Genomic DNA, 13279 nt, shown 5'->3' on the forward strand with positions numbered 1-13279 from the left:
CTCAACTTCTACAAAACACCTTTCCCAATCCTTGATTTTACCACTTCGCCTCTGTGATTATCTCCAGTTAATCCTATGTGTATTTCGTTGGTGCATAATTGTTTCATGTTGTCTCCTGAGAGCTCCTTGACAGCAGAAACTGTTTGCATTTCTTTGTGTCTCCAAAATACAATAGACATTTAATAAATGCTTGTAGACCTGTTGATAACACATTTCTCCAGCATTTAGGTTAACATGGGAGGATACTATATGTTAACAAAGCTGGTGATCATTATTCCAGTTAAGGGAGATCCAAACTATTTAATTTCCCTTTTTGTTCCTTCCATTCTAAACAGCACAATCCTGTACAGGTCACCATGCCTTTAACTTGGTGCTAGTTCCATAGTTTTTTGCCAACAGTAATTCAGCACACAGAAGCCTTTTGTGTGTTCTAGAATTCAAAGCTGTTATTTTGTAGTCTCAAAAACTAAATGTACTGCCTGCTGATAATGAATGTTTAGGGAAATTTAAATAATGGATTAATGTGTAGTTTACCCTCTACCCAAATTTTAAGCATGGAGGGCCTGGGTAGATGTGGGCTATGTGGATGCTGAGTGATCATAAAACTCGAATTAGTACCTACAAATTAAGAATGAAACTGAAAGCCTGAAACTTTAAACTTGGGGCTTCATCCCAGACTATCGCAGAATACATCTATAGAGCCTATTCTCTACATGTGAATTAAAATTGAATTAATCAAGTATTTATCACCCAATATTTCCTTAAATTTCCTTTGACAAGATTGTTTTCACATTCACATGTGTTAAATTATATTTTTCCAAATTGAAACACATTTTATTTTCTACTGATATCTCCAGTTTCCTCAGACAATTTGGCCATGATGCCTGCCCTCAGCACCTCCAAACATAGTCCTGTTTGCCAGCTTCATTAAAATGTTGTTTACTCTCCTCTCCAGATTGTCAGTGGAGAAAAATGAAATTGTAATAATGGGCCTTAATAGGCAATTTCAGTACCACCCCCAGATTTAGGCATTTTACCATTTATTATTGGTTTCGACTTGCCAGTATTCAACTGGCATTTTCTTAGTATAGTAAAATTCATGTCTTTTTTACATTTGGATTAATTTTATGTAACCACAGAGTTTTGAGTTATATGAGATAGATGGGTAGATGGATGGATAGATGGAGAAAGAGAGACAGAGATGCATATACAATATTATATTGTGTTTTATATATTTATATGCATATGTATGTATATATACATATGCATACACATATATATTCTATATATAAAGTCCAGATTTGGCTAAAATCAGTCTTTGCAAAAAATCTAAAGGCTGACTAGAACAATCAAATTTTGCAGGAGAAATACCCACCATCTCTTGAAGGCAGCCCATTTTACTTTTAGATAAGCAAATTTGTAGGAATTTTTCCTTCCTAACATCAAGCTTAATTTAACATCTTTGCAACTAGCCCTGAAGACTCCCAAAGGGCAACTGGTGAAGAAAGGAGCTCTCTCACCCCTTGCCAACTCTGCCCCATCCTTCACATAGGACACAGCATTCATTTTCACCACTAAGGAGAGAGTTCCATCCAATTGGGTTTGGAGGACAAGGGTTACATTAGTTTAAGAGTTTTCTCAGTGTGTGACAATGGATTAAAGTATAGTATGGCTGTTTGAATCTGGGACAATTTTGCTTACTTAAACTCTAGCAGTAAAATTGGGCACTAAAGGAGGCTATCACTCCAAGACAGATGCAGGTTTAAAGTCTAGAGTTTTATAAACAGCAAGTTGTATTTTTCATGCAGACTGGCTAAGGGTTCAAGCAGCACATTTCACAGAGAATATAGTACATTGGACATTGGATATTATCCAGTATACATTGGAGCAGGGATTCTTAACCTGGGGTCTGTGAACATTTTTTAAAAAATACTTTGATAACTGTATTTAAATAAAAAGTATTTCTTTTAAAATCTTATGTAGTTTACTTTATGCATTCAAAAACACTGTTCTGAGATGGGGACTGTAAGCTTCATCAAACTACCGGAGGAGTTCATGGAAGTGAAAGGGTTAAGAATCCCTGCATTCAAGGGAGAAAGAGAATGTGATATGTAAAGATTCTTCTTGACGTGTGAGCTGTAAATACAACCAGGAAAAGCTTGTTTGTGTGTATGTGTGTGTCTGTGTATATACGTATACACACATATATGTAAATTGCCAGAGAAGCAAAAGGTACGTTTATTCGTATATGTGCATATGTGCACTTGTATGTGTTTGTATATATAACATATGCTCGTATATGACATATATGTTCATATATATAAATTGCCGTGAAGTAAAGGGTCTTTGTACACACACATATGTGTGCATATACATATTCATATGGAATATGTTCTCTCATCACCTATGCCTATTAGAATCCTTAACTTCAAGACCGTAGAATTCCTGAATGTAGTAATATAGAGATAGAGACAGAGACAGAGACAGAGACAGAGACAGAGACAGAGACAGAGGCAGAGGCAGAGACAGAGACAGAGATAAAGATATATAATGGGAGTCCCAAAGCCAATTGGTATGGGACTTTGTCCTCATTGGTGTGGGGTTTAATGCCCCATGCCTGCATGGAGGGTAGCTTGGAGCTGGGAAGTACTGAGCATATACACACACATGCATGCATACAGTTGTACATGCATAGTACTTCTCCCTGTTATCAAAATTTTCCTCATTTCTGCCAGGGCCAATTGAAGATGACATTTGTAGCTCTCTGTCCCTGCCAGAACACAGGTGACATCTGGCATAATCATTAACCCCCTTCCCACCCTGCCTTATTCCCAGGAGGACCGTTCACTCCCATTGCTCCTTCTCCCTGTTGGGTCTTCTCTCATTTTCAATAACAATTTCTCTGTTTTAGAAAACTAGTCCCTGTCTTCAGTTAATGGGGAGAACTGGATTTCTGGGAATAGGGATATGGTCATGTTCTGAGTTTTTTCTCCATCACTTTTGAGTAACAAGCACTTTCCAAAGGTCTACATGACCTGACAAGTGTCTGGTCTCTCTAGTTTTTCCAGCTAGATAAAATGTTTTCAATAGAAGTAACTAAGTTGCTGTCCTGGGTGATTTCCTGCACTTCCCACAGTTTTTGGTTTGGTTTTGTTCTTTCCTCACTGTCTGTTTCTTTTAGCCTTTCTGTGCCTTAGCTCCCCCAGGAGGGTACTCAGTCAGTACTAGCAGAACCTGTTCTCCCATTTTGCTGCCCCCATCTTTATTTCCTTCCAGCCTCCTCTAATTTGTAAATTCTGATGCTTCTTCCCCTCCTCTTCACATCCCCTCACTATCAGTGCTGGTCTGGTCTGGAAGACATTGTGATGTCTTCAGATATATTGTCATAGGGAGCAATTTCATCCCCCAAACATCACCCAGACCACTGGGTGATATTCCCGATAGGGGCAATTAATGAATCAATAGTTATTAACTGATTACCATGTGGCAAAAAGTAGGTAGAGATAAAAAGACCAAAGTGATAATGCCTTCCCTCAAGGAGCTTACATTCCATCTAAAAAAGTAACATATACAGGGGCAGGTAGGTGGCACAGTGAATAGAGTACCAGCCCTATAGTCAGGAGGTCCTGAGTTCAAATCCAGCCTCAGACACTTAACACAAAAACTAACCGTGTGACCGTGGGCAAGTCACTTAACCCCGATTGCCCTCCCAAAAAAAGTAACCTATACACATATAAATACAAAATTATATTCAAATTTCATCATTAGCAACTGGGAGGGAAGGCAAGGGGAACAGAACTCTCAAGGAAACTAAGGATTCTAAGAGGCAGGAGTGAGGAGGAAGCTTATTCCAGGTACTGGAGGAAGTGTATGCAAATGCATGGAGACAGGAGGATGGCATGTCATATGGAAGAGGTGGCAAGTATACCATAGAATTCCTGAAGGATATGATATGTGTAACCTAAAACCCAAAGCCCAATGATACAGGACTCTCTCTTCATTGGTGGAGATTGGTGCCCCATGCCTATATCAGGGACAGGGCAGAGTGGATGAGATCATGAGAGAGAAGAGTTCTCGAGTCTCTTCTTTGGGATTTGGGTGCTTCTGGCTTCCACTTCTGAGAGAGAAGGTGAATGATGCCAGGCCTGCTTCAGGTTGCTGAAGGGAGAATAAGCTGTGGGAAGAAGACACATGAATGGAGCTAGCAGCCTCCAGCAGGTCCCTCTCCCCGGCTTACTATACCAGAGACTTTGAATTTCCTTTGGGGTGAGATCTGGGACTCTCTCTTGGTTCAGCTGAGTTACATCACTCCCAATGGGAGAGTTCCTTCATTCTGTATTATCTGATATATATTATCTGATGAATACTTTCTCTGACTTCTGTCTTACTTGGATAAATTAGTTTCTTTCCTCATTGCTATTTGTGTTCATTGTGGAAGTAGTATTTGGTGGGAAGGAAGTCAAGCTTTGGATATAGAGCTTGGAGTCCTCTTTTCCCCATTAATGAACAGTGATCAAAAGTTTAACTTGAACCTGAAAATTAATTCCCCTAGAATAACTATATTTAAGGGAGCAAGCAGATTGTCATTTTATCCTGGTATTCCATCTCTTTGAGGAGTAGAGAGTAGTCAAGCTTCGGGCCCCAACTTCCTGCTTCCCTTGCTGGAAGGAATTCAACACTCCTTCAGACAAGGGTGCAGGGAGAAGAGACTGGCAGTATCTACCCTGCTTCCCTTCAAGCCATACAATGATACCTCCATTTTGCCTGGAGGAGATGACTTTGTTACATATGTGATAAGCTTAGAAATATAGGTAGAAGCCGCATTGTGAGTAGGCCACTGGCAAGCATATGAGCAACTCATCCTGTCTCTCATCACCTTCATTTCCACGTTTATCCTGCTAATGTTTGGGCATTGCCTTATTTTGGGTGGTTCCTGCTTTTTTATTCTTCTCTTTTCAACAAATTCCACTCTAACTGAATTAAAGTTATTCTGATATTCATAATGCTGTTGCTCAAGGAATTCCATTGCTATTCTCAAATTAAATTATATTGAATTGAATTATTTCAGTCGTGTTCTCATAGGAATACATTGCATCTACAAATTCATTTATTACAATAGGAGAAAAAAGTTTTTTTAAAGGGCATGCATAATTAGCACCTTTAAGTTATTAATATTCAGAATATTATTTTAATTCTCTGCTAAAGTCCTTTTCTCATGCCTAGTTGTAGTGTGGAAGTGAACTTGGGTTTTCAAAGGCTAAACCAGTGGAGTCTAAGCTGGGCCAGTTCCTACCATATTGGAAAGGCTTCAGGAGTGGGTCCCACAATGGTGGTAACTGTATAGATGCCATCAGAGAGCCTGCCTAACTAAATGCAAAGAAATTCATTGCTAGACTGGCCACCAAATTATGAATTCTTTTTTTTAATCCCAGAAACTCATGAAGACTTCCTACTAAGGTATTAAAGGATTGAAATCTTTGTTAAAGTGGGGAGTACCCATATTTTTTTAATGTGCTTTAAATGAAATAATGCAACAGCTTGAACTCATCAGAAGAAAGATGGCTATGAAGTTTTATCATAGTTATTGTTGTTATTATTATCATGTAAAGAATAGAGAACTATGTTCAGATGGTTTGGGTTCAGATCCTACCTCAGACAGAATTTGAATGACCCTGGACATATTACTTAACCTTTCAGTGTCCCCCACCCTGCCTCCCAAACCCCTGGCAATTCTCTAAAAGTTGAAGAAGACGTGCTGATCTACATTGGTAAAGAGAGTTCCATCATTAAGGATCTCCATGTACCAATGAAATCACAGGTCCAGAAAAAAAAAGATACTGACTTTAGTATTTTAACTTCATCATTGTGGAGATGAAGATGATGATGATGATAATATTTATATAGTGCATTACAAATATCATCCCATTTGATCCTAACAACAAGCCTGGGAGATAGTGCCTGATACATAGTAGGTGCTTAATAAATGTTTATTGATTGACTGATTAAGACAGATAGTGTATAAGTGTGATGCCCAGGGTTACCCAGTTAATAAGTGTCTGAGGCCCATTTTAACATGAATCTTCCTGATTCCTCTAATAGACATAGATGGAATGTAATCTATACAGCTGTCAGGGTAAGATTACAGATCCATTAAAGCCTGAGAGTAAGTGCTCTTTGATTATTGTATTTGAAGTCTTTGAGTGGAAGTCAGATAGTGTAGTAGCTGAGAACTGGGACTGGAGTCCTGAAGATCTGTGTTCAGGTCCTGCCTTTGACACATCTTGGCTGTGTGATCCTAGTCAAATTACTTAGTGACCCAGACTGTAAATTTTAGAACAGATACCTATGTTCATTGGAAGAGGAAGCTCCCAGTCGGGAGTCTCCTGTATTGAAGAAATCTCAGATCCAATCAAAAAAAACCAAAAATAAAAAGTCTTCAGAAACAAATACTGGTAATCCTTTTTTCCATCAAAATTTTTGATTATCCCAAACATACCATTCCCAACCATTCTGCATTACTATATTATAGTATAGTATAGTATTAGTATTAGTATAGCATAGCATAGCATAGTATAATACTATATATTATTTCATATTATATTATAATCTGCTGTTTTACGGCTCCTTTTTTTTAATAATCCATGTGACCTTCCTTCCCCACCTACACTATTTACTGCCTTCTACTATTGATAAGAATGCCTATCAAATCCCAGATGGTTCATACATACATTAGATATGCATTAGAAAAACAAACCATTAGCTTACAGAAAAGTTAAAAATAGATTTTAAAGGAAATTTAATAAAACATGTAAAGAGAATTGAAATTCATTGCTCACCTGCAGCATTCCTAGGGCACTCAGTGTCCCACATGGGTAAGGGAGAGGTATAACTCAATCTTAATTGCCTTTTGTTTTATTTATTTCCTTTTGTGAAAGTTTGAGAGATCTAGAATTACTCCAACCAAATGAGCATACCATACCTCCCTTTTTCAAGGTAGATTTCTCTTACGCTGGATAATTCTTATCTTTTGAAGCTTCCTCTTTTTTCAGAGAGTTGTATTCAATTAATTTATAATCCTACTGATGGAGAAATAAACATATGCTTAATTACAAGTATCTTCTTAAAAAAGGCCTGAACTCTCAAAAGGGTGTACTTCTTAATGTAATTAGTTCTTTCTATATTTTTTAAATATTTTCAGGAGCCAATGTCCTAAAAAAAAAAGCTGACTCCAATTCATTAATACATTGTCAAGTATATCTCAACATTGCTTTCACCAGTGCTGTAATATTTGTTCTGTTCTAGAAGAATGTAAGCTCTCTGGTGGGGGGAGATCTTGGTGAATTTTGCCTTTGTACCCCCAGTGACTTACACAGTGTAGTCTCTCTCTCTCTCTCTCTCTCTCTCTCTCTCTCTCTCTGTGTCTCACTCTCTCTCCCCCTCTCTTCCTTCTTTCCCCCTTCCCTCCCCATATAAATGTCATGGAATATTATGTATAGTATCATAGAATTGTGACAAACATGAAGAATGCAAAACCTTTGCACAAGACTGAGGTATCAGAATAGCACTTAATGCAAAGATTACCTTTCACAATGTATAGGGTCTGATAGGTCTAGACTTCCTTCTATCCAGAGCCTTTACCACATTCCTCATAACTGGTAAGATGCATTACTTTGATAATAAGTATTTAGGAACTGTCACTTCACTGCGTGGGGGGGAGGGAGAGCTGCTATTTTATTATCTGAGGTACAAGATATTCTCTTAGACAAGGCCCTGTTTAAAAGAGAGGCCAACATGAAAAGATTGTGAAATGCACCAAAAAATATGCTTTTTTCTCTTTTGAATAGTCTCTTTTAATCAATGTCTATAGAACAGATACTTTTCCCCAAATGCTTTCTCTGCAGCAGGGAAACAGCAGAGTCACTGTGACTTATCTGAGCATTAGCAACTGGGGTGGGGGGGAAGCATTATAAAATTCATTGTCATCATTGTGTGAATGCAGTAGGAAGAGGAGTCTCATTTTCGGGTTATTAGGATTTGGCATCAGAGGAGAACCCTGAGCAGCCTGAAGTCTCTGCTTGGTTTCCAGCCCCAGAAACTTCCAAACAAAATGCTAATCACAATTCCCTCTGTTCCTGAAACAGGCACAATTGGCCAGGCAGTCACAGAATGGGAACTGATTTCCTAGAAATGATGGGCTCATGTGCTTTTCTCCATCCTCTTCCATTCTGATTGAGTCCCCACCATTCTTGGGGAGAGGCATTTTATAGGATTCCATTTAATAATTCATGAGCTATTTCAGCAAATCATCTTCTCCCCAGAAATATGTGTGTATATATTTATATCTCACATTTTCTCTTCTTTCTCATTAAATTCCATGCAATCCTCTCTATAATTGTAATTAACTACATAGGGACATCACCTTGACACATTCTGAGGAGGGTTATGTCCTTTGAGGGATGGACTTCTTTACTCAATAAGCCAAGCCCCATCTAGTCCAGGGCATTAGTCCAACAGAATTCAGAAGACACCAAAATAAATTAAGATTAGGACTAGGGTTACACAAATTGTTATTGACACCATACTTCTTGTATTTAATCATGGTGGAAATGAGCAAAAAAATTTAAAAATATTTGGCAAGCACTGAGTGAGCAGCACTTAGCACAGTACTGGGCCCATGATAAATATAAGTGTTTATTGACTGACTTACTGAGCAGGGTCTATACTAGATACTAGTGGTAAGGCAGGGTTGGATTCAAAATATAAAAGATTGATCATCTCCTATGAAGAAGCTAGTTGGTGTAGAGGAGAGAGTGGTAGACTTGGGGTCAGGAAGGAAGACCTAAATTTAAATTGTGAGTTTGATGCTTCCTGGCCAAACCATTTATTGTCTCTTAGTCTCCATTTTCTCATCTGTACAATGGTGACAATAATAAAATAAAGCCTACTTCACAGAGTTGTCTTGAAGATCAATGAAACAATGAATTTAAGGTAACTTGCAAACCTTATATTAATTAATTAATTAATTGCTCTTCATGTTAGTCATTATTATTAGTTCTAAAGGAGTTCGTAATCTAGTTGAAAAGAGAAGTCTTGTGTCTCCAGTGGGCTTTAAAAAGGTCAAGGCTAGAATCTTATACTTTTTTGCTGTCTTTTGTAGTTCCTCTAGAATAAAGTGCAAGGCATATAACGAACGATAAATATATGTTAATTGAACAATCTATGTCTGTGAATTTCAGTAAATGAATTAACGTGTCTGACTGAAAGAATCAGTGAGGGGGTGGAGCTATGAGGATTTTATGGGTAGACTAAAATGGGCAGGGGATCTATTTTCTGAAACCATTGATAAAGTGCCCACCTATTTTACATTTTGGCATCACACACACACCCACACAAACCCACAAACACCACTGGGATAGTAAGAGAAAAACAGTATAGTATGGTAGAAAGAGCACTGGGTTTGGCGACAGAAGTCCTCTGTCTTACTCCTGAGCAACTGTGACTTTAGGCAAATCACTTACCACCTCTGGACTTCTGTTTCCTTATCCATAAGAAGAACAGATTGGGTTAAATTTTTTCCAATTCTCTTCTCATTCTAAATTCTAGTAATCACAGCCTTGCTATGACTGCTGTTTTCAGTGTCCATGACCTGAGATTCTTTACAATTGGACCTTTTGTTGTTGTTTAGTCATGTCCAAATCTTCATGACTCCATTTACGGTTTTCTTGGCAAAGATACTGGAGTGGTTTGCCATTTCCTTCTCCAGCTCATGAGGAAACTGAGGCACACAGGGTTAAGTGACTTGCCCAAGGTCACACAGCTAGAAAGTATCTGAGGTCAGATTTGAATTCGGGAAGATGAGTCTGACTCCAGGCCCAGTGTAGTATGGCACCACCTAACTGCCCCACAGCTGGACCTATATTATATCAAAGTTCTGATATTTCAGTAGCCTAAATTCCCTGAATCAATGAATGAAGGAAGGATTAATTAATTAATTTTAAAAACATTTATATTCCTGTCATTCTGATAAGGATTAGAGTTACAAATATTAAAAAAAAAAAAAGCACATCATACTGGGGAGACAATGAGTTTGGTGAAGTTGTAGCCAAGGAAGGGAATTTGGTCTGGAGTCACAAGAAATGGTGAGTTGGTCCACAGAGCAGACAGTTGACATGCCCATTTCAGAAGCAATGGTGATGTTGATTTTATTAGTAAGCTGAGAGCAAGAGATATAAAGGGGGAAGGGGACCTAAATCAAGATGGGATTCAAGAAAGGATGCACTCGGTAATGAATTCTGATTTACGAGCAAATATTTTTCTAGGGTCATTTCTAAATACTGCACTAAGCTTCTAGTTTGTTCTAATACAGGCTAAGTGCATCATAGGACAGAGCATTCATTCACTGATTTTAATAGAAAATGTCTATCTCAAGTGCAGTGGTATTTGAGTGGCAAGCTCCTAAAACTCTTCACATGCAAGCTTAGAGCTTGTCAGAAATGTTTAGCGAATTGCTGGGCCATAGTTAGGCCAGACTACAATCCTTTGGGGTATGGCTGTCAACTTCATATAGCTGGATCCCAAGATGCTTTGGCTCTTGTCAAACAGGGTGTTCAAGAAAAGCTGGAGATTATGTTTTGACTAAGGGCTAACAGGAAGAGAGCCCCTGGAAGCCTTTGGAAGGGCTCACCACATCACTGCTATTGTTCATCATTTCTGCTTTATTTCATGTATTTATTTTAAAATTGGTGTTTTAGAATAAGTCCAACAGAATTCTGAGTGATTAGAGCAAAGAAGTGTGCTAGAGGAGTCATCTGGATCCACCTAGTACCTGGGGAAACCTGCCCTTTGGGGAAGCTGGCTAGCCACCTAATTATGCCATAGGGACCACCAAGCACAGATCCCACTGTGGGATGCCTTGGATCTTTCTATCTTCCTAATTGGAGATTATTCAGTAAAGAGGCAAAGAAAGAAACCTTTCCTGATTCCCTCAGCTACTATATCCTGTAGGTACCTAGTTATTTACATGGTGCCTACTCCCATTAGAATGTAAGCTCTTGTAGGGCAGGAACTGTTTTTACCTCCCTTTGTATCCCTAGCACTTGGCACAGTGCTGAATAAATCCTTGTTGACTGACTGACAGGGTGTCAGTTGAAATAAGTTATAAGAGGGAAATGCAACCTGCCAGAGCATACCAGTTGTATCAACTAAGACAGGAAAACATGGTATAGTAGAAAGAACACTGGCTCTGGAGTCAGAAGCTTTAAGTTCTAAGCTTACCTCTTGATGCTTACTATCTATATGAATGTGAATGAATGAATGAAGGAAGGAATGAATGAATGAATGAAAAATATATATTAAGCTCTCACTATGTTCCAAGCACTGTGTTAAGTAGTAGAAATAAAAATAGAAAAGTAAGGCAGTTCCTGCTCTCAAGAACCTTCCTTTTTAATATGGGGAGACAAGAAATACAGGAGGACTTAGCTGTAAACCAGATGGAAAGGTCTCATGGTCCTTAGAGTATAACCGGAAAGCAGATGGCAATGCATTTTTTAAAATGTCATTCCACTGATAAATTTCTAATTGCTTTGGGTGTTGAGCCACTTGCTAGTGCCAAGGTCTTTGGTGGTAAGAATTTTCTTTTCTGGGTTTTTAGTAGCTGTGGCTACTGCAACACCAGCAGGCGCTTGGCCACACTTCCACAGGGGTCGCTCTCCTAGACAATGGCTATGGGGACCTGGCCATAAGCCAGAGTGGTAATCTAGGGGAGGCTGCCATTCCTGGGAATATTGGGTTAAGCGTCTTGGGCTGTCTCCACTTGGCACTGAGGGAAGATGGTGGTCAAGGTCATGGTGGTGATTTGATGCAGCTGGCTTGTGCCACTTCTTGTCTCTCCCTCAGGATTCCCTGCCCAATTGATGGCAGTTGGTCAGCAGCTGATATTGGTGCAAGTTACTGAACCTACCTGGTCAGCTTCTATTTTCTCATATGTCAAAGAAGAGGGTTGGAATAGCTGTCCTCCAAGGTGCCTTCCACCTCTGTATCAATGATTTTAATGAACCCATAAACTTTCACCATCACTTGTGGGATCTTGAACAACCATGCCGCATGAGCCCTAAGTCATATATCCCTCCTGTAGATATTCAGAAAACTTAGTTTAGGTATGTGTCAGGGCTGCCCTATCTGATCCAGCTTGTTTAGGGGTTGGTTGGTTTTTTGTTTTGTTTTTGGGGTTGTTTTTTGTTTTTGTTTTTTTTACTATTCTGCAGCATTGTACGATGGAAAGAACACTGACTTTGAACTCAAAGGACCCGAAATCGAATCTTCCAAGCCAACAGAGGAACCACATCCCCTGCTTGTATTATCAGCCACTAGTCTTGAAACTTCCTCTCTGCGTTGAATGTGTCAGTGTCTAGGGATCAAAACTAGGACATGATTTCTAGAAGGTCTCACTAGTACTATGCTTTGGGGTTTTTTCCTTGCCCTTTCATGGTTCATTATTGAAAACACACATCCAGAAGGGGAACTTGGTATTTTTGGTTCAAAGTTAAAGTTTTAACCAATTCAATCAGTACAAAGTATGATTCTTCCACAGCACAGTAAGCTACACATGCGCACAGAGAACCTTGCCTTTCGGGGGCAAGTTCAATTTGCCAGAATCATTTCTGCCTCCACTAAAAGTAGATTTAAATTACCAAAATCATTGTTCTTATGAGACTCATCCTAATAATAACCTAAATTTGCATAGTAATATGCAGTTTAAAAAACATCTTAATTTTGCTGATGCACAGCTAAGATCACACCATTACTCTGCCCCAAAATCTACGGTGGCTTCCCATTACATACAAAATAAAATGTAAAGTAGTCATTTTCAAGGCCTTATACAATCTGACTTCAATATACTTCTCTAGCCTCATTATTTCCCTTCATATTACTCTAGGTTACAGTTAAAACTAGACTACTCGACATCACCTGTTCTCACCTCACCTTCTCCAGTCATTATCTAGCACATGGGACTGACCTAAATATTTAGAATGGGCTTTGATTCTTATTTACAACTGGTAAAATCTCTCCCTTCAAAAAATCATTTCATGGTCTCCTCTGCCCTAAAGACTTCTCAATCCCCCAGCTGGAGGTGATTTTTCTTCCTTCAGTTTTCCCTGGTACTTTGGATTTCTCCCTTGCACTTTGGATATTCTGCCTCTCTACTTGATAGTTAGCAGATGCCCAGGCCTCTCATTAGATTGTAAACTTTTTGAGAGCAGGGACTGTTTCCTCTGTATGC

At 38.9% G+C, this 13279-nt stretch overlaps 1 protein-coding gene across 2 annotated transcripts in view; it reads left to right on the forward strand.

Moving 5' to 3' along the window:
- The window catches only part of MYRIP (myosin VIIA and Rab interacting protein), a 435525-nt gene that overhangs the window by 323019 nt on the left and 99227 nt on the right, over positions 1-13279 (forward strand). The gene's annotated exons all lie outside the window — the stretch shown is intronic.

Source organism: Petaurus breviceps, unplaced genomic scaffold (assembly GCF_028583685.1).
Source record: "Petaurus breviceps papuanus isolate PSGF00001 unplaced genomic scaffold, PetGlider_PUasm1.0 185, whole genome shotgun sequence".
In the NCBI taxonomy this organism is placed as follows: domain Eukaryota; kingdom Metazoa; phylum Chordata; class Mammalia; order Diprotodontia; family Petauridae; genus Petaurus; species Petaurus breviceps.